This window comes from Phyllostomus discolor, chromosome 11 (genome assembly GCF_004126475.2).
Source record: "Phyllostomus discolor isolate MPI-MPIP mPhyDis1 chromosome 11, mPhyDis1.pri.v3, whole genome shotgun sequence".
In the NCBI taxonomy this organism is placed as follows: Eukaryota; Metazoa; Chordata; class Mammalia; order Chiroptera; family Phyllostomidae; genus Phyllostomus; species Phyllostomus discolor.
In genome coordinates, this window is record NC_040913.2 from 14,839,837 (window position 1) to 14,860,673 (window position 20,837).

Here is a 20,837-nt window from a genome sequence, read left to right on the forward strand (position 1 = left end):
ATTATAGCACATTAGAAAATAAAACAAAAACTAGAAGGAACATATTTATGTAAAATGCACATGAAGATTAATAAGCATAATTCCTGATTCTAAAAATTGAAAGATGACCTGATTCTGATGTGATTATTAAAGCTTTATTCATCTGGAGTTTATTACCTTTTTAGGATTTTGAAAAATAAACATTTTATCCCTCTTTCAGTATATGGCATATTAATAATTCATTTATTCAAAAATTGTACAATCATATATTACCTATATAGTGTTAGTATATATATATATATATATATATATATGATAGAATGTACAATTCTAGGAAAGTAACTTACCATCTCATATCACCCTAGAGTAAAATTTTAGTGTTTTTTTTCCCCTTTTATGCTCTCATCATTTTTGGGGTATTTTTTTGTTTTGTTTTCTTTTGGTTTGGTTTGTTTGTTTGTCAAATAATCTTCCATTGAAATATTTTCCCTGTAGTTTTTAACTAGCTGGACATGCCACTGCACCAGGTGGGTGTCATCCATGGTGTGACGAGGGAGGCGGCCATCAACATTGCAGCCCACGGACTTGGCAGTCTCCGGGATCTCTAACTAATGGTTCCAGAGAGTTCTCTAACTGAAGGCTGGTGCTCCTTCTGTCAGGTAATGTTGACGATGTCATCAAAAGTGATATTTCCACTGTGTTTGATGTTTTCTTGGGTGGGGGGGGATGTTTTTTGTTTGTTTGTTTTTGCTTTTCTGTCTCGTGATGGTTCTTTCAGGGTGCTGACGATCAGGGCAGAGGCAGGAGGCACTAGTCGATCTGGGCCTGTCTGTGCTGAATGGTCAGTTTCACTGAGATCCTCAGACCCTTCCAATCACAGGTTGCTTTGGCGATGCCATCACGGTCCTTTTTGGGAGACTGGCCCAGGGAGCCAATCTTGGGGGCCAGGGCAGATGTGGCACCGACTTCCCCACTGTTGCACCTCAGATATATGAGTTTGATTTTGTTGGGCTTGAACTTTGGGCCATTCAGGAAGATGGAAGGAAGCTGAACCTTCACCTTCTAGCCAAACGCCTAAAAAAGCTCATTGTCAGTTGTTTTCAAAAGAACTCATATCACCAGATGCCACAGCACTTGGAGTGTTATTTTAGAATCAAGCTCAAGTATAATTGTCATTCAAAGTGAATTATTAAATAGATGTTTTTGATAGGAAAAAATATCCTAAATAAAATGTCTAAAATTCAGGAATTATTTTGAGAAATTTACCATATTATTATGCATACATTTTTTTTTTTGTATTTTCTCTTACTAAGAGCACTCACAAAATCTTGTCTGGATGTCAATTTTAGGTGACAGTTTTCAGTGTTAGCAGACAGGCAAGTTTGCCAGTGTTCCAACAAGTTTGCTCTGCAAAAATCATACAAGAAATGAAACACATCACCAAAATTATTCCAGTTCTCAAACAGTTGGAAAGAATTAGGGTGAAAATCAAGAAAAGTCAAAAATAGCCTGACAGACAAAAAATATAGGGAAAAAAGATTTGGAAGGAACATAACAAAACAGAGCTGATTCACTGCTTTTTTTTCTTATTGTTTTAAAAAAGGAAATTGCAGTGAATGTTCTAAATTACATCCTTAGTTATGAGATCAGTTTCATCCCAACTATGTTTGTTTAACTGCTTATTTTTCTACATCATACTTTTCATTTGAGAATATAAATAATTCATGAGTATGTCTTGACAAATAAGGAAAACTCATTAGAGTCCAATAAAATGAGGGGGGGCTAATTATCAATTTTATATTTTCTTTTATAATTTAACTGGAAACTCACAGAAAATCTAGAAAGAAACACTGTATTTATAGAAAATACCTCCCATCTTTAATGTTAATTATAACAGAATTAAGTCTGCAAAATTTAAATATAAATATTGACAAAAGGTTGTGACTTATAAAGGTAATAATAGTGAACTGAATCCTTACTCTTAACTAGCTACTTTGTATATGATTGGAAAAAGATGGATTAACTTAGTCATTATTTTTATTTGACTATACTGACTAAATTATGATATGAAGCCTAAGTTCATAATAAATTTTGTGCATTTTCTTAAGCATTGTGTCCTACCAAGAAAGAATTTGCCTGTTTTTTTTTTTTAATTGCATAAAAAGACAAATCCTCCATGAAGTCTTCTGTGAGTGAAGGTTTCTTTGAAGTTCTATGGTATATGTTTTCAATGTATGGTGAAAATTTAATTGCAAATTTTAAGAATAATAAATAACTTTCTCTTCTTCTATTTATCTAATTTTTAAACTACCCAATCATAAAATCTCAAGCACAACTGTGTGTGTGTGTGTGTGTATTTCTCATTATACGTCAGGTACTTTAACAGGCATTTTACACCTAGTAATATGATACTTATTTAACCCTTACAAACCCCTATGTAAAAGATAATATCAAAAAAGCTAAAGTAATAAGAAAACAAATTAATGAATTTATTAAGTTGGACTCTATTAGACCTAGCACAAAGTAGTTACCCAATAAAAATTAATTGGATAAATGAATAAGTAAATGTACTCTAGGCACTGACATAAGTATGAATAGGTTTTAAATTCTTAAAAACCTATGACCAAATATGTGACCATAGAAAATTCAATGAGAAATTTTTGTCTTGTTTCTTAATCCATAAAGCAGATTTACAGATTGCCCTATAATAATTTGCACATTTTGTGAGATCTTTTTTGAGACACTGTACAATTATAATAATAGGAAGCTCTATTTGTAATTATTCCTTAAATAAATCTCACGCTTCTTATAAATCTAATGTTAACTGGAGTAATTTCACTTCATATTGAATTTGAGTTACAACAAACTTGTGACATTATGCAAAAAAATTATTCGTCTATACATGGGTTGCAGGTGTTTCAAATATAGTGTTAAAAGAAGTTACAGAGAAAAACACCAGCTCATTGAGTGTTTTACCATTTATTATTCAGGAGTGTCAACTTCCCATATTTGAGTGGGAGGGACAGAAAAAGAAAATGAAGAAAGGGAGAATGGCAGTACAGGTCTAGATTTAATATTGGATAGAAATTATTGTTAATATTTCAATTAGGAGCATGATATTACTATTTGAATACATTGTCATCACAGGAATGAGCTATTTTCATAAACGTAATTTTTCTTTGTAATTTTATTTGCATGGTAAATGAAGAATTTGTGAGTATATATAAAAGCACACTTGTATGACAGTTTTATGAGCACCAACTTATCTCGACCACATCAAGCTACATAAGCAAACATCTATATGACTTTCCCGGAAACTAGAATAGGAAATGAGGAAACGGAAATGGGAAATAAGTGAATGGACAATCATGTACAAATAATTCTTAAAGAATGTGAACATCTTTCTTCTACCTGTTCCATTGTTGTTTGATAAGAAAGGAGGCCTCATATGATTCATATCATCTCAAAGTCCAAGCACAGAAAACGCGTCAGATCCTTAAAACAGAAGCACTCACAGTGTCTTCCCTGTTTTCTAGTTTCCTTTCCAACCTGATTCTCATCAAGAGAGCTTTGAATCCTGATCATTTACAGCAACTGAGAGTGCATAATTTCACGGGATCCAGTGTATGGCAAGTTGATTCATATTCATCCAACGCATATGTCAAGCTACATTAGTGAAGGATACAGGTCAGACTTTTTCACATGTACACAAAGTGAGGGCATCCATACATACAGGGACACAAATGACTTTTTTTTTTGCTTTTATTCGAAGTGAACAGATTGGTGACAGCCTCTATATGGCATTCAGTTATTTAGTTCTGAGAAAGGGGAGCTGCAGGTACAGTAGAGAAAGCTTCCCATTTCTGCTACACTGTGGTATCACTGCTCACACACGGTGCTGAAGCGCATCTCTGTTGAGCCCACGTATAACATAATAATACTGAAGATTAACTGTTCAAACTACCCAGACAGTAATGTTAGATTAGACAACCCTAGAAACTCACCATAACAACCCTATCATTCTAGATAAAGTTTTTTGTTTGTTTGTTTCATTTAGTTTTGTTTTGTTTTGGGCCCGAAAAGTCCTATGTCCCAAAGCCACTTGTTGCATTTGGGTGGAGCTTCATTTGTTACAACAATCTTTGATATGCCTGTTTTGGGGACAAGTCTGTGCATTCTAAAACCATGCAGAATGAATATAGTATTTATTTTTCATAGCATTCTCCAATATTTTAATTAGCTCCAATATTCTCCAATATTTTAACCATTTGAATACTATATTAAGTAGTAATACATTCAAATATAAAAATTTAATTAGCCCTAATTCTTTCAAATGCTGGTAACAAACTTCGTACTTTTAATCATCTTAATTTTATGTAACATTCTTATAGTTTACATGACATTCCAGAGCTGTAAATGGTTCTCTTGATATAAACACAATTGAACTTGTGCTTGGCAATAATTAGCAGGAAACTCATACATATGTACATGAAAAAATACCTGCAAATATGTGCACAATTACTTTACACCTGGTTTAAAATTGAGCAGGTGGTACTTACAGTGAAACGTTCTGTAGAGCAACAGAAAATGTGAATTTTGTGTGTATGTGTTTGATATAGTGGATATACTCTACATGTACATTGTTACACAAATTATTCCCAAATGTAGAGGCTTGAAGCAACCATTGCAGGATATGCACTATTTCATGAACAGATTTGAGCAGTGGTAAGCTGTGAAATTATTTTGCTCCACTTGGTATTGAGTAAAGGCATTCACTGCTACCCATCCGGCAGATGGACTGCTCTGGGGGGTCTGAGATTGCCCACCTTGCCTGTCTAGAATGTCGAAGACATGGAGGAAAGCTGAACTTAGCTAGTCCCTTCCTATCAGAAGGCCTAAATATGGAATTCCCACATCGTGAACTCGGGGGGTTGTTGGATATTTGTTATAAGGGTGGGAAGACGTAGGTTTACAGTTGTTCACATGGAAAATAAATAATAGTACAAGAATTGACTCTGTGTACTTACTACTGTAAACCTACTTTTGGCAACCCTGTATGGTTGCTCAGGACTCCCAGAAAGACTTTTTCAAAAATTACTATTTATGTTTTAAGCCTTGAGCTTGAAAACATGTACAGAATCTCTTCCTTCCCAGGACAGTCCAACTTTACTGACTGAGGAAAGCAGGGTCCAAAGTCTGAGTGTTTGACCCTTCTCTGAAAACTCCCAAGGGCACACTGACCTCACAGGCCCCTCCTAGCTGGCTAAGGCTTTCCAGGGCCTGCACTGTATTTTTACTTCTTCCCCTGCCCAGTTCTGCTTTCATCCTCTTCTTTCATAGGTATTGATGCTGAGCAAACGTCTTGAATCTCCCCACTAAGTGTCTGCTCCAGAAAAATTCAGCTGCAGGAAGTACCAATTTGCCAGTTGGATCTCGCTCTAGCAACAGTAGCAAACTGGGCAATACAATAGCAAATAAAGTTATTTGCAAATGCAGTAAAATATAGAAAGTATCAATGATCTACTACTGAATGCCCCTGGCATTTTTAAAGAAATTTGTAAAATTTCAATAATTTTTGTCAAAGAAAGTCATAAATAAATTGAGAGACCTATTTAATACTGTGCTGATGTTTGTCAGGCCCTAATGATGGTAATTAGTATCTAAAATATGTTAAAATAAGTCCCAGGTGGGCAAGTATGTGGGTAACATTTTCAAATATACTTGAGAGGAAATGGAGAGGGTAATCAAAGTGTTAGAAAAAGATCTGATGGTTAGTGAAAATTCATTTCTATTGTTTTATAAAATTACTGCTGTGTATATATTCTCAAAGAAACTAATATAAAGTTCATAAATAAATGTGTACAAAGATTCATAATATAAGCCCCAGGAAGACAAATACCATATGATTTCACTCATAAGTGAAATCAAATGAATAAACTGAACTAACAAGGAAAATGGAGACAGACTCGTAGATGGAAAATAGATGACAGCTAGTAGGAAGGGGAGGTTAGGGGTGGAGGGATGGAGCCAAAAAGAAAACAGACTCATGGACATGGACAACAGTGTGGTGATTGTTGAGGGGAGGGTATATAAGGGGACTAAATGGTCATGAAAGAAATGCAATAAAGATTAAATTAAAAACCCAACAAAACATAAATTAATGAAGTAAACATACATACAGCTACTTGGATATGTCCTAAATCTATGATACTTAATGTAACAGTAAGAAACAGACTAATATTTTACATAAAATATTTGCACAAATTAAAAATACACAGGGGTGGGCAAAAGTCGGTCAATAATAATACCAAATAATTCAATAGTAGGTAAATAATAATACAAGAATAAATGGTGTTTCTCATACTCATAACTGTAAACTTACTTTTTCCATTGCTGTACATAAAATAAAACTACATATATTTTTAAAAGTATACATAAGCAAGGACTTAGTTAACACATGTAAAAGTGCATACTCATTAAAAGAAAAATTGTGTGGTATCGACAGGAACTACAAGGGGCTTGTTCAGAGTGATGATGACTGCAGTGAACAGAAATGTCTAAGTAATTAAACCTTTTCAAAATACAAAGCTAGCCAACTCATCCGGCAACAAAATAATGCAAACCAACCCTTCTGCAAATGCAAATATCAAAACTTAACTATAATAGTAAGAAAATAATAAAAAAGAGAATGATATTCTGGGTCTATATCCTTTGGATATTTAGGATTCCATTAATTAAAATTATCTCGGCAAAGGGATTAATTCATGTCTCTAACACCTGAGTAAGGGGAAGACACGGACTTTCATTTTACTTTTTCCTTTGAGTTATTTTTTAACATGTGAACTATGTTTAAAAACCTACCCTTGTTTAATAACTTAGTTTTTAAATAAACATTCATGCATGAAATTGAATCTTGTTTCCCTCAGGGAGTCATTCTCTGTATCACTAACTTCTGCTGCCAACATTGTTACAACAATATTGGTTACAAAAAGGAAATTTGGGAATGGAAAATATTGAAATATTTAAAATGTGAATTAAAAATGTAAAACCATTTTAATAGCTATGTTTTTACAAATATGCATGCTCTTTTTGATGAAAAAGTATTTAAATCAGTGAATAAATGTGTAAATTGTTTTAAACTTGTTTGCAGCATTCTGAATTTTTAATTAATAAGTATATCCATAACTTTCCAAAAACTTGCATATAAAACTTCATGATCTATGATACAGAGAAAAATGTTTGTGTATCTATTATTCCATGTATTTTCATAATTGTGTTGTTAACATCATTGGCACTAAGCATATAGACTTATCTTTAGGAGTGATGACAATGCCAGAAGAGGATGCCATATATATTAAATTAATATCATAATGACTAGCAATTAGCATGCATTGAATAATATAAATGAAATTAGTAATAATAGCATAATAATAATGGATATGCAGCATTATATTAAAGTAAGTTAATGCTGTGAAAACAACGAGCAGTTTCAAGTTACTGACTAAACGTTTTTAAGCACAGAGCTGGTTATGAAGGTTGGGGATAGATTCATCCTACTTCAGGGGGTTTTCCTTATGGGTTTACATTCAGGTGAAAAAAAAAATAATGTTTTATATCATTCAAAGAAAAATATGTCTGTGTTCTTCTCCTGCTGCATTTGTGTTGCCATGCATTTTATCAAGGTTTGCTACATGTTAAAATGTGTCAAATAAGTAATACAATACCAAATTAACAGATAGATATATTTATATATTTCATAAAGTCTGGTTAGACTGTGCATACCTACTAGGCACTTAAACACTCAAATTCTAACTTTCAAGAAGAAAAAAGAAAGACATTGACACGACCACTGGCCTGCAGTGACCGTGGAACGCTGCGGATGGCTTGTCGAAACATGAGAAAAACATACACACAGACAACCAGGTCCTGTGGGGAAATAGGGACGGAATGGCCACTCTCTCTAGTGGAAAGCGCCCCATTCTCCCACCCAAGCAGGCTTTTATTGGGTTCATTTACACAGGAATTCAGGTAAAGCTTATTAATCATTGCCAGGAGGTAAGGATCAAACAATAGATAACAAGGAACTCTGAGGGCCTATTTTGATTCAGGGTCAGATAGCTAAAGAGCTATAATCTTTGAGGAACAAACTTCTTCTTTGGAGCCTTATCAGTTGAGAGCATTCTAAACAAAGCAGGTCTCACAGGGTTTTACATATTCTTTCTTAAGCCTGATTGCCCAGGAAACCCACCCTTTCCAGCACAGAGCTGTACCGCCCTCTGTCATTGTTTCAGGCTTAGGTGGAGCAAGGGAAGTAAGGCAGCCAAGAGATTAGGAGATTTTCTGGCAGACAATGAGGACTCAGGTTTTCTCAAAGCCGAGGGGCAGGAGTCCATCACCCCCTTTTGCTGTAGCCCCCAAAGTCCTTCCTTGGGGGCCTCCCATGTGATCGTGCCTGTCTCAAGTCGTTCCCCCCTTGGGGAATCTTACCCATCATTGGCTAACTGGCCAAGCATTGGGAGCCAGGCAGGGTGAAGTAAAAGGAGCAGAAGCGGCACTCCTGCCAGGGAGATAAGCTTTTGTCTCCTTGGTGGCTTATGGTCCAAGGTCATTCCCTCAGCCTTAGCCTTGGTGGGAGTTACAGCTTCTGATACCAGACAGGGCAGTTCCCAATAAGACATCATTTGGAACAGTGCTGGACAACATTACTTTCTATAGAAATGCTGTGTTTCATCAGAAAGACTGCCTATTTCCAATAATTTTCTCTAAAGTTCTGAAAGAAGAAACTCTTTTCTATTTTTAGATATGTTGGTATACTTAACCTAAAGTAGCAAGGTTATAAAATCAAATTTAAAGCAACACACAGTAGAATGGTAATGAAAAATAGCTCTTCACACATTGGCTCAAAATATAAAGCAATATAAGAAGCATCAACCTACATGACAACACATTGACAAATATGCAGGGTCTGGCAGGAGTAAGGGCTGCTTGACTATGGTCAGTAGGGTCATAATCTGGGTAGAATGACTGATTGCTTTAATTCAAACATTTCACCTAAAATGTCATATTTTGTGCTTCAGTGTGATACTGTCATGTTATGGAATTATAAGCTTATTATTTTGTAATAAAAGATTTTGTGATGAAAAAGGGGCATTAGTTGTGACAGACCCTGTATTTAGATATAATGCGGTGGATTCTCAGATGGATATTTTAGAATGTTTTCATTTCTTTTTTTTTTTAACCAGAGAATTAGTGATTATGCAATAAGTATGTGTTCACATATAATGAAGTGAGTTTATCGCGTCAGGATTTTCAAGGCTAAATCCCATTCTTAAGGAAGACTGTTCCACTTTAATCCATTTGAAATGTTGCATCAAAATGTGTATTAAATCTCACTGTGAGGGATAAGTAATGTATGTTTTGGATGTAACTTTTTAACTGCAGAAAGCAATCATTTACTCTCTGCAGTTGTGATTCACTTTGATGATACCTATGTCATCTTCTCTCACATCATGGAAATGAATGTTTGGGGGCATGTTGACTAAAATGCTAGCATAAATAAACACAGCCACAATGGGATTTATAAAATATGTCAGATCATTTACCTGAAATGTTGTGATAAAATATTTAGTTGACATATAAAAAGGCCAAGCAAATTTTGATGAATTCATAAAAAGCCCCACCACATAGTGGGAAATGACAGGTGGACATTTTCCCAAATCACTAATAGTCTAAAAAGCAGTCAATTCCCATGCAGCATAATAACTGATTTGCTAGAGCTGATGGTAAGGTTTATAGAGGAAAGAAATGGAAATTTAGAAAAGACTTCTAGAGAAATTAAAATTAAGAGTGAGGGACATAGCTAAGAAGTCTTATAGGCAAGTACTTACTTGCTCAGAATAGAGACATATTACAGGAAAGGAACGAAAATTGTTCAGCATAGTTGGAGCTTAGAGTGTGATGTGTTTAAGACCTAAGATTAAAGCAATACATAGGGGCATAATAATGAATGAGAATATAGGAGTTTTATTTTTACTCTGTACACAATGGCAATTGAATAATTTTTAGAAAGAATGTGATTTCTGCTTTTAAATAATTTTGACTATACTATTCATTCATGTGTTAGGGAATGAAATTGAATTATACATAAAGCAGATTGCAGAACAGATTAAAAAGCTTAAAGAAAAAAAGGAAAGCACTTTAGATCTAAGTAGTGGTTAATTTATAATAAAATAATAAAGTGTAAATATTCTGCTTATTATCAATAACCCTTTCCCATGTTACTCTTGAACATTTAATTTGTACCTGATAGTAAAATTAGACATGTGGGAATTCCATTCAGCATATATATATTCAAATATATATGACTATATTATCACCTATACAATTTTATTATTTTTAATCTCAAGAACTCGTTTCCTGTTTGCTGATACACTGATTTTGGGTATGGTCACCGTTACAGTATTTTCTGCTCAGTCATGTGGCATGTCTAGTGGATACCGCTCTACTTCAGTTTTTACAAGACTTTCATTGTGTCACATTTATTTAAAAACTTGATTAAATCTAAACCCTTAAGTTTCCAAAACGATTGCTTTTTTTTTTATTGGGAAGGGATATGTAAACATCCTTATGTAAAATAGATTTCCAATCTATTAGGTTTTATGAATAACTATTCAGACTTCTTGGGATTAAAGAAAACTAGTAAACTTTAAATTGAAGTGAGGTATTATTTTGGTATATTTTGAATCTTGTTTTTGAAGATTCATTTAACTATGCAAAACTCTATGGGGATAGAAATGAAATGTATCCTCATATATTTTGCCTTTATGTTTTTTACAGCAAAGATACTTTCTCATTATAATTAAAACTATTTCTCAGAAGTGAAATATTACTATGTATTTAATAGTGCATGTAAATTTATAATTGTCTTATTTCAAAAAGTATCTTTATTATTAGTTCTTGAAAAACAACAAACACTTTAATTTGCTGTATTTTCTTTGTTTAAACAATTCCTTCCATCTGTTCATGGATGTAAGCTCAAATTAAAACTGAACTGAATGAACTATTTTCTTGAAAGTTCACTCTGTAATGTAGCAACAGGAGTTCAGAAGCAGGCAATTAAGATGATGAATAGCTTTTTAAAAAATTAGTCTTTCTTTTGTTTTTTTTTAACTGAGACAAACTTTGAGGTTATTTAGTCATTTTTTCTTTTTCTAATTCTGTAAATGGAGAGCAAAATGACACTCTTGCTCACTTTATAGCAGACAGGCAGCTTATGCCATATTTATACTTATGATCCAGGTTTTCTCACGTTATCCAATACTTTGAGACTAATGTCTCAAAAACTCATTATAGTTTTTGAGAAAAAGTTGTTTCTTTGCTTTTTACCAGGATGCTCACATTCTCCCAGCCTTATCAGTATCAAAGTGCTTGCTATGTGGCTGAACTAAGACTCAGTAATAAAAGGGAAATAACATAAAATTAAGCCCTGACAAATTTCTGGAGTCCACTTCTATTTGAATAGAGGAACATAACTGAACCTCTTTTTCTACCACGCCCCGAGTTTCCTACCTCATTGCCAATCTTCATCCAATCACATTGTCAGAACTGTTGTGCCAAAGATTCTAGGTACTCCTGAAGCCTTGTACCACAGACAGACTTTGTTTAAGTCAATCATTATGCCTGATATCTCAGAGCCCCAAACTTAACTCAACTTTGTACAGAGCTGCCTGTGGCTGACAGGGTTCATTGTTTCACGGTCTTGTATAAGGTTATTTTGCATTAGTTAGATAACGGGTTTCTGAAATTGTCAATCTGGCAAAGTTAGGTCTTTATTTTTACTTTCCTATGGGTCTTGAAAGTATTCTCAAATATTCAGAAAAAGGTACCTAGCCTTTTGTATGAACATCAGTATAGTAGGTGTCTTTAGGGATTTAAGTTTTAATTGACTTTAGATATCTTGAATTAGAATATATCAAACTGAGCTAAAACTTTGAATACATATAAAATAATCAGCTAAACACTCAAAATACCATAAAAATATTATCTGACACTTCACAAATATGCAAACCAGACTCTATCTTACTATGTACATCATAGTTACCTAATTCAGTCTCAGTGGAGACATACGTTAATTTCTGTTCCTCTCATAGTTTTCAAATTAGTGGAACCATGTTACTAAAAAATCGAAGACACTAAAATTTCTTTAGCAAAGAATAATGAGAAAAGACCTTAAAGAATAAAAGAACAAAACAACAACAAAACAAATATCTCAGTCCATTTGAGATGCTATAACAAAAATTGTAGGCACGATGGCTTATACAAAACAAAACTTTATTCCTCACCTTCCTGGAAGCTGGAAAGTCCAAGATCAAGGCTGGGGCACATGCAATGCCTGCAGAGAGCCGGCTTCCTGGTTCATAGCGCACTGTCTCTACGCTGTGACCTCACGCAGTGGAAGGGGCAAGGGAGCTTTCTAAGACATGACAAATAAGTCCCCCAAAACACTTAGGTATACAAAAATACAGAGAAATAAACATTTGTTGTAGCTCACTTCAATAATTGTTTATCTTACATTCCTCTAGAAATAAACTACATTGATAGTTCCTGGTCTATTATGCAACAATCCCACTTCTGAATATATATGCAAAGAACATTAAATGAGTATCTCAAAGAGATACTAATTGCATGCATCATTCACAGTAGCCAAGATACAGAAACAACTAAATGTCTATCTGAATTTATTTATATATACTACATACATGTGCAATGGAACATTTTCAACCTTTGAAAGGAAGGAGATTCTGCCATTTCTGACAATGTGGATGAACCTCATGAACCTCGTACTAAATAAAATATGCAGACACAGAGAGACAAATATGGCATGATCTCAGTTAAGTGTGGAATCTAAAATAGTCAGTTTCAAAGGAGAGTAGAAAGGTGGTTGCCAGGGGCTGGGGGAATCATAAACCAGAAAGCATATCTTAGACAAAAATTTGTAAATTTCTTCAAGAGGTGTTAAGAAACATTGACACATATACTCAAAATAAACAGAAAGTGTAATTCCAAAAAATAAGTTATTCTGATAGAAAATTTAAGATAAAGATTCTGAGAATTATCAGGAGGACTTGCATAAAAAGAAATCAGGTCGGGCAGCTATTCTGACCCAAGTTTGAAGAAATCAATGCGATTGTCATCGGTATGAAAGAGACGAGTTCAGATGGGCTAGAGGAGATGAATAAAGCACCTTGAAAACAAGGTCAACTATAGTCTAGCATAAGATACAAACATAAAGATAAACAAAAAATAAAAAATGAAGCATCCTGTAAAGTAGTATTATCATGAATACTAAGTAGTATGAAGATAAATAACTAAGAAAAATCCAAAACTCTGCTCTCTGCAAGGAAACAAAGAAGCCCAGAAAAGTTAAAATTAAAAAAGTAAAAATAAAGCTTCATTAACATATATCAGGTGAATTAAATTAATAATAATTTTAAAAACAGGTTTTCAATCTTGATATTTATCAATGCAAATTTACTACCAACTAACAATGCAATTAAATTGATAAGGCCACTAATTCATATAAATCAAAAACAGTTTTATCAAAAGAGGATACAGAAGCTATAATAAGAAAGAGAACTGAATCAATTACAAAATTTTTAACATATATTTTAATTTATTGGGCATAATTAGTAGAAGTAACACAAATACACATGAACAAGAAAGTAGATTATATAAATAATGAACTCTGATGTGGAGTAATAAATGATATAAGTGCACATAAAAATGTACCTTAAGCCCAAAGAACATTTTAATTAACTCTAAAAAGTAGAGTAGAACAGTCAGCTGGAAATTATAACAAGATGGAAAAGGCCCTATCATCTAAGACACAGGTGGCAAACACAAGACCCACCTTCTGCCTTGCTTTATCCAGCCCAGCACCTTCTTTCTACCCCATGGCACTGCTGAGCTCCTTGCCCCTAGTTAAGGAGTAGTTACATTTATACAGTCCTAAAGTTACATTTGAGCCTTTGAAGGCAATCAACCACAAGGCTGATGTGGCCTCTGGTGAAAATGAGTTTGACACCCCTGTAACAGATTGTTTTTAACACCTATGTCAGAGAAGAATTATAAAATGTAGTTGAGCATTTATGTGAAGCAATGGTAATTAAAATAAAGCATCTCATAATCTATTGGAGACAACAAATGATTATTAGAAACAAACAAATTGCATTACATACCAATATTAACACAGAACAAAGACAACAGAATGATAATGAATTAAACACTCTACACTAAAAACTGAAAAATAACTGTTGCAGATTGAAGAAATTGAGAGAAAGAAAAAAGTATAAATTAACAAGAAACATTAAAAATTAGAAAAATTTAATTAGTGCAAAAGATGGTTATTTAAAAACAACAGTTAAAAATTTTGCTTGTCTTTCACTGCCTGGCTTATTTAGCTTAGCATAATACTTTCCAGTTGCATCTCTGCTGTTGCAAAGGGTAGGAGCCCCTTCTTTTTTTCTGCTGCATAGAATTCCATTGTGTAATATAACCAAAAACACTGAAATGAAAAACAGACTGACGGAGTTCAGAGGGGAGAGGAGAGGGAATTTCAGGGGAATTTCAGAGGAAAAGGGGAAGGGTTTACAGGAACGAGTATAAAGGACACATGGATAAAAACTAGGGGCAGGTGGAAATGGGAAGGAGGAGGGGAGGACTGGGCGGGTGGGTTGGGGTGGGAGTAAAAGATAGAAAATTGTACTGCAACAACAATTTAAATAAAATAAAAAAAAACAGTTAAAAGACTTGATATTAAATGAAAATTAGAGGGAGAAAGTACAAATATACAAACTAGAAATGACAGAGGAGATAACTGAAACAAACATTTAAAAATACTTAGGTAAGATTACTTTGCCCATACTCATTTAAAATAGTGAAAATAAGTACACAAAATTGATAGTTTTGTATGAAAAATAATGACCAAATTTGATGACAGGGAGGCAGAAAATTGAATTAGACCATCAAGAGACACAGAGAATGTACATACAGAGCTCTACTAGAAAATATATGCGCCAGCCCAAAATGGTACCTGGAGAAAAGTATCCCAAATGTCAAAATATCAGATATCTCATGGATATCATCTATGAACATGTCTTTAAAGTTTACACAATCACAATGCTACTAAAACTGTCTCAAAGCAAAGATAGAAAAATTCCCAATTTTATTTATGAATCAAATATAACATCAATTCTCAGGATATAAATAATTGCTTACAAAAAGTAAATTATAACACATACAAACACATGCACAAATATATGTGCACATGCACATGTATGCATACATATTCTTAGAAAAAATATTTGATCACCTGCAAGAATAAAAGAAAGGAATCCATTAAATCCAATAACCACCATGCTAAAAACAAGATATTGATGAAAAATGGTCTCCTACATGATCAAAATACACATATATATCAAAGTCCTTATTGCTTTGAATGTGGAAACACAGGGACACATTAATAAAGTCAGGGTGAAGACCAGAATGTCGTTCATTCTAATTATTATTTAAAACTAAACTAGAGGTACTAGCTAGTCCAGTTAGACAAAAGGAGTAAATTAGAAGCATAAATACTGGCAATGATTAAACAAAACTCTATTTAATCATTATAAGATGGTTACATGTCTGTGAAACCTAAAATAGCCAACAGCAAAGTAAAAGCTTGAGCAAAATAATATGTTATAAAATAAACATTCAAAAATAAATAGATAAATATATATATTATTGGTTACATAGGGAAAAACAATTAAAATGTAACAGAAGAGCTGACTGTCCCCTAATTTTTTATAAAATCATAAACATAAAAACATTTTGAGACCTTGTATGAGCAAATGTAATAAGGAAAGAATCATCAGTGGTTTCCAACTTCACAAACATAGAGACAACCTGACATTATGATAGACGTAATGGAAGTAATAAAAGCATTTGTGAGGAATTCTTGCCATAATATTAATCTTGAATTTATCTGGACACTTGGTTTATGTACTAATTTACAGCATATTCAGGAGAAGAGAAGAACATGTGGAATGTAAACACCAACAGCCAGATTGCAGGAGTCATTAAAATTTAAAAAATGTCTCCTGTTAACATACTGTTAGGAAAAAGGTGTGAGTGGGGAAACCTATAGGAGACAAATATACTTAAGCCATAACAATCAATTAAAATTCATAACTTTTTAAGGCCTATTTGTTAATGAATGACTAGATATAAAATAATAGAGCTCTACATTAAGTAATTTTAGATGTGACAATGTTATTGTGGCAATAGTTGAGAAAATCTTTATTAAAATACTTCTGGAAATATTTACAATGACATAATGTACAAAATGTCTGAAGTTTATCTGCTATGAAATGAATAATCAGAAGTATAAATGAAAAAAGAATGTCTATAATTTTTATAATCATTGGGTTCTGGTGATAAATATATCAATATTCATAATGCTCTATTTTGCACATATTTAGATTGTCCATAAATGCAAAAAAAGTAAATGTAAAAATAGTAATTATTAAAAGTAAAAAAATCTAGAAACATAAATATTTCTATACCACAGATAAGAATCAAATGAGAAATATATTTTGCATTTCCTCCTGCCCAGCAATTTAAAATGTATTCTGCTGTGTTTTAAAGTTAAAGAACATATTAATGAAATCAAATTATTAAGTTCACAAGTTAGATGGTCTGTTAAGTTTTGGAATGTGTTAGCTGGAATAGAAAGTTATTCAAATATTCAATCAAACTGCACCGTATCTTTGAGAATGAGGAGAAGGTGGATGGTTGGAATAATTATTTAACAAAATTTAAGGATTCTCAATCAGATATAACTGGTTTAGGACATAGTCATCCTTTACATCTGTTTTTAGACTTAATTTTTGTGTCTATTTTCATTTTAAACCACTTGTACAATATTTATCTTTATAAAGATATTTTCTCTGTATTTCAAAGAGCAATTACTTTGGTGTGTTCAAATTTCAAAAATAAAAAAAACATAATGTTTGTAAACATTTTTAATTTTCCTTTGGTATACTTATTATTGAACATTATTTTGTCAGCTAGTCTGGAGACAGATGGAGTAAACCTTAGGGGTAAGAAAATTATTGTAGTTTATATAAAATAATCTAAATTATATGTGCATGAGGTGTTGGGGCTCATTTGTGATTTCCCCACTAGAACTGGATCATTTTACTTTTATAGGCAAAGTTCACTAATGGGTCTTTACAGAATAAGGGAAGCCAAATATTAATTAAATATTCTACCTTCTAATTCTAGTGAGTTATCACTTCGTTCTAGTTAAGAATTTAAATTTAACTGTCTTTAAGACTACGCAGTAATATATATGCAGTAAATTATTTGGCCACCTTAATGAACATCTTAATTTTTAAAGAGTGGAGAAAGTCACTTTAATTTATTTGAAAGATAATACTAAAGAAAGATTCACATGATATTAGGTGTATATTGAGAATATAAATTCTAGACCTGTCAAAAAAATGAAGTGGAAAAAGTTTATAGTGAAATACTTTTCAAGAAAAATTAAAACTATGAAATTGTCAAAATTCATTTTAACTACATGAATAGGAAGTCCATATATTAAATAAATCTGAGAATGGTAAACATTGCATGATACATAATGATTAATTAATCTCTTAATATAGGCACACAGGTGTGCCTATACAGGTGTGTTCACCTATAAAGTTGTTAAAATACTTTATGTTTTTTTATTTTCAAATATTTGCTAAAATTAAATACATACATAAAAGAGTTTTAATGTATACATCAGTATTTATGACCATTGCAGAGAGTAAAACTATTTAAATTTATTCCAGAAATTATAATCAGAGGTGAGAAAGTTCATTTCTATTATATGTAAAATTATATTTGAGCAGTATAGGAAATAAATATTTTCTGAAAAGTACAAAAGATATAATGAAGACATATGAACATGTATTTTTTATTTAAAAATAGCTGTATGGATCATATTTGACAACTCATTCTAATTTATGTAGACATATTATTCAAGGCCTACATAAATTAGCATACTGAAATTAGCATGTAACATGGGCTAGTAGAGATTTTAAAACATCAGAAACCCTTCATATTCATGGCATGTGAAATAGAGTATTCCAGTCTTTTATCCACCTTGAATTTATTTTTGTGTATGGTGTAAGTTGGTGATCAAGTTTCATTTGTTCAGGTGTACATCATAGTGATCCGACTTTTATATACATTATAAAATCACCACCACAATAAAGTTTAGTTACCATCTGTCACTATACAAAGTTATTATGATATTATGGGCTAATTTCCTATGATGTACATTACATTCCCATGACTTATTTTACATCTAGAGGTTTGTACTCTTTTAACAATTCATTTAAAATCTGTAGAGGAGTTTTAAACTACTTGGGGTGTCTGTGAAGGAAAACAGCAAAGCAAAGCCAAAGTAGTCAGCAGACCTGAAACAGTGTGGGTGATAAGAGCCTAAGGGGAAAAACAAGTTCCTAACAATGATGCCCATATAACATGAAAAAGGTTTTTATGTTTTTTTATTGTTTTTCAAGTACAGTTGTCTCCATTTTTCCCACACCACTCCCCCCAGTCCCAGCCATCCCCCTCCCCCTCCCCTGATCCCACCCCTCCTTGGTTTTGTCCACGTGTCCTTTATAGTTCTTGAAAACCCTTCTTCCTTTTCCATTATGCTCTTCCACCTCCCCTCTGGTTACTGTCAGATTGTTCTTAATTTCAATGTCTCTGGTTATATTTTGCTTATTCGTTTGTTTTGTAACTAGGTTCTGCAATTCAAAAAAAAAATAGTTTGTCCTTGAGCAAAGTTAGTATAGATTGCTGGATTTTAGGTGTAAAGTTATTATTTTATCACTTAAAAATTAAAAATAATATAATATGCCTCTTTGGTGGCCACAGTTTATTTTGTAGTTAACACATGTCTAATTAAAAAACATGTTACCTATCTGAATAATTTTTCTGACAAATTATGTGATAAAAAATATATGTAGCCTTCTTTAGCACGAGCATATTAAAATAGAATGATCATTGATTGATTTTGTATTATTGGCCATGTTGAATCCACTTATCATCAGTTCAAATTGTTTTGTTGTTTGTATGAAACTAGGTATAGATTCATCATAGATATCCTTTTTTGTAGAAGCTTCTTTTCCCTAATTTTATTACTGTTATTTTTTTTTTACCTTATTTGATGCTGGATACCTTTGTATTCCTATTTATATTTTTATTTTTTTTTCTCAGAAGTGGTTAAGTTACCTGAATAGTCTTGGGTTTTGCTTTTGATGTTTGTTATACATAACCAAATCTGTTTAATTTAGGATTCATTTTTCCAGCGCTGAGACAACCCTTTGTATTTGAACTGCTGCCCAAGTATCATGAAGGTTTCTACCTGGGCTGTTGGAGCAGGCATTCTTCCTGGCCCTGTGCGAGCTCTGGGCATGATTCCCCCGAATCTCCATCTCCCTTCCTTAGGAAGCTCTCTCAAATGCATGTGCTGGTCAGTCCTCTTCAACTACAGGGGCCCTCTAGAGTTGTTTGGAGTTGTGTCTCTGCACAGCTCTCCCTACACTAGTACAATATCCTGCAAATTCTATGCCATGTTTACCCCAGATTCCCAAGATTTCCTCAGTTCAGGAGGACTGACAGTTATGTTTGAGTTCCCCCTCCCTTCGCTCCAACCTGGGAACATTCTCTATTCAGAAAACTTGAATAACTGTGAGATTCACCTGATTTGCTTCCTGTGTTATATACATCATTACATGTTATTCATAATCTAATGCCCACACAACTGAGAGAGTTTTAAGTAGGTTTGTCCAAATTCTAGTTGTTTTAGGTGGGAAAATATCAATGTTTGCTGTCGTGCCACCTAGCCTGGAGGTGGAATTTGACACTAGGACAATGGTGAGGTGATGACAGGTGGATCATGAGTCTCATCTGATGATTTTGCTTCCCTCAGAGATCAAAGTTCTAGGCCAGTGTGATGCTTGAAGACCCTTGATTCGTTCCTTATGTCTAGTTTTATGGTTGATCTCAGCAGAAGGATCAGTTCTTACCACCGACTCTGACACGGCCTGAAGCTGAAGTCTCATTTGCATACCCTCATTCATGACTCTCATCTTTACCTAGCTTCCCAGACACCACCATTTTCTGCTCATTCTGCTTTAACATTCACTGAGTTGTATTCGTTTCTTTTTTTAAAGGGTTTTATTTATTTATTTTTAGAGAGAAGGGAAGGGAGGAAGAGAGAGAGGGAGAGAAACATTAACATGTGAGAGAAATATCAATTGGTTGCCTCTCACACGTGCCCCAGCTGGGGCCTGGGCCTGAAACCCAGGCACGTGCCCTGCCTGGGAAGAGAACCAGCAAACTTTTACTTTGTGGTACAACACCCAACCAACCAAGTCACACCAGTTGGGCTATGTGAGTTTCTTTTGATGGTCCCTCAATAGTTTGCCACTTTTAAGTTTTAATAAGCCCCAGGGCTCACTAATAGATGTTTTTTGTTCTTGTTCTACATGTAACCCTTAAGTATCTTGAACTAGTTTAATCAATTTGTTATATAAACTCATTGCTCAGACCTCCGCATTTTAAACTTGTACATGAAAATGTGTACTTGATTTTTCCCATTGGATATACAATAAACACTCAAACTTACATTAAATTCCAATATCTCCCAACTATCTCTGACAATAAAAGCAAACTTTGTAAGTGGCCACTTCCAGTAAGACCATGTTTTCTTGCTTAGGCTACCCAATATTCCCACCCTAGGTACTTACAATAGT

At 33.4% G+C, this 20,837-nt stretch overlaps 1 pseudogene; it reads right to left on the reverse strand.

Moving 5' to 3' along the window:
• Nucleotides 1-477: 477 nt before the first annotated feature.
• LOC114508449 lies at nucleotides 478-20,171 on the reverse strand (annotated as a pseudogene).
• Between the last annotated feature and the right edge of the window lie 666 nt (nucleotides 20,172-20,837).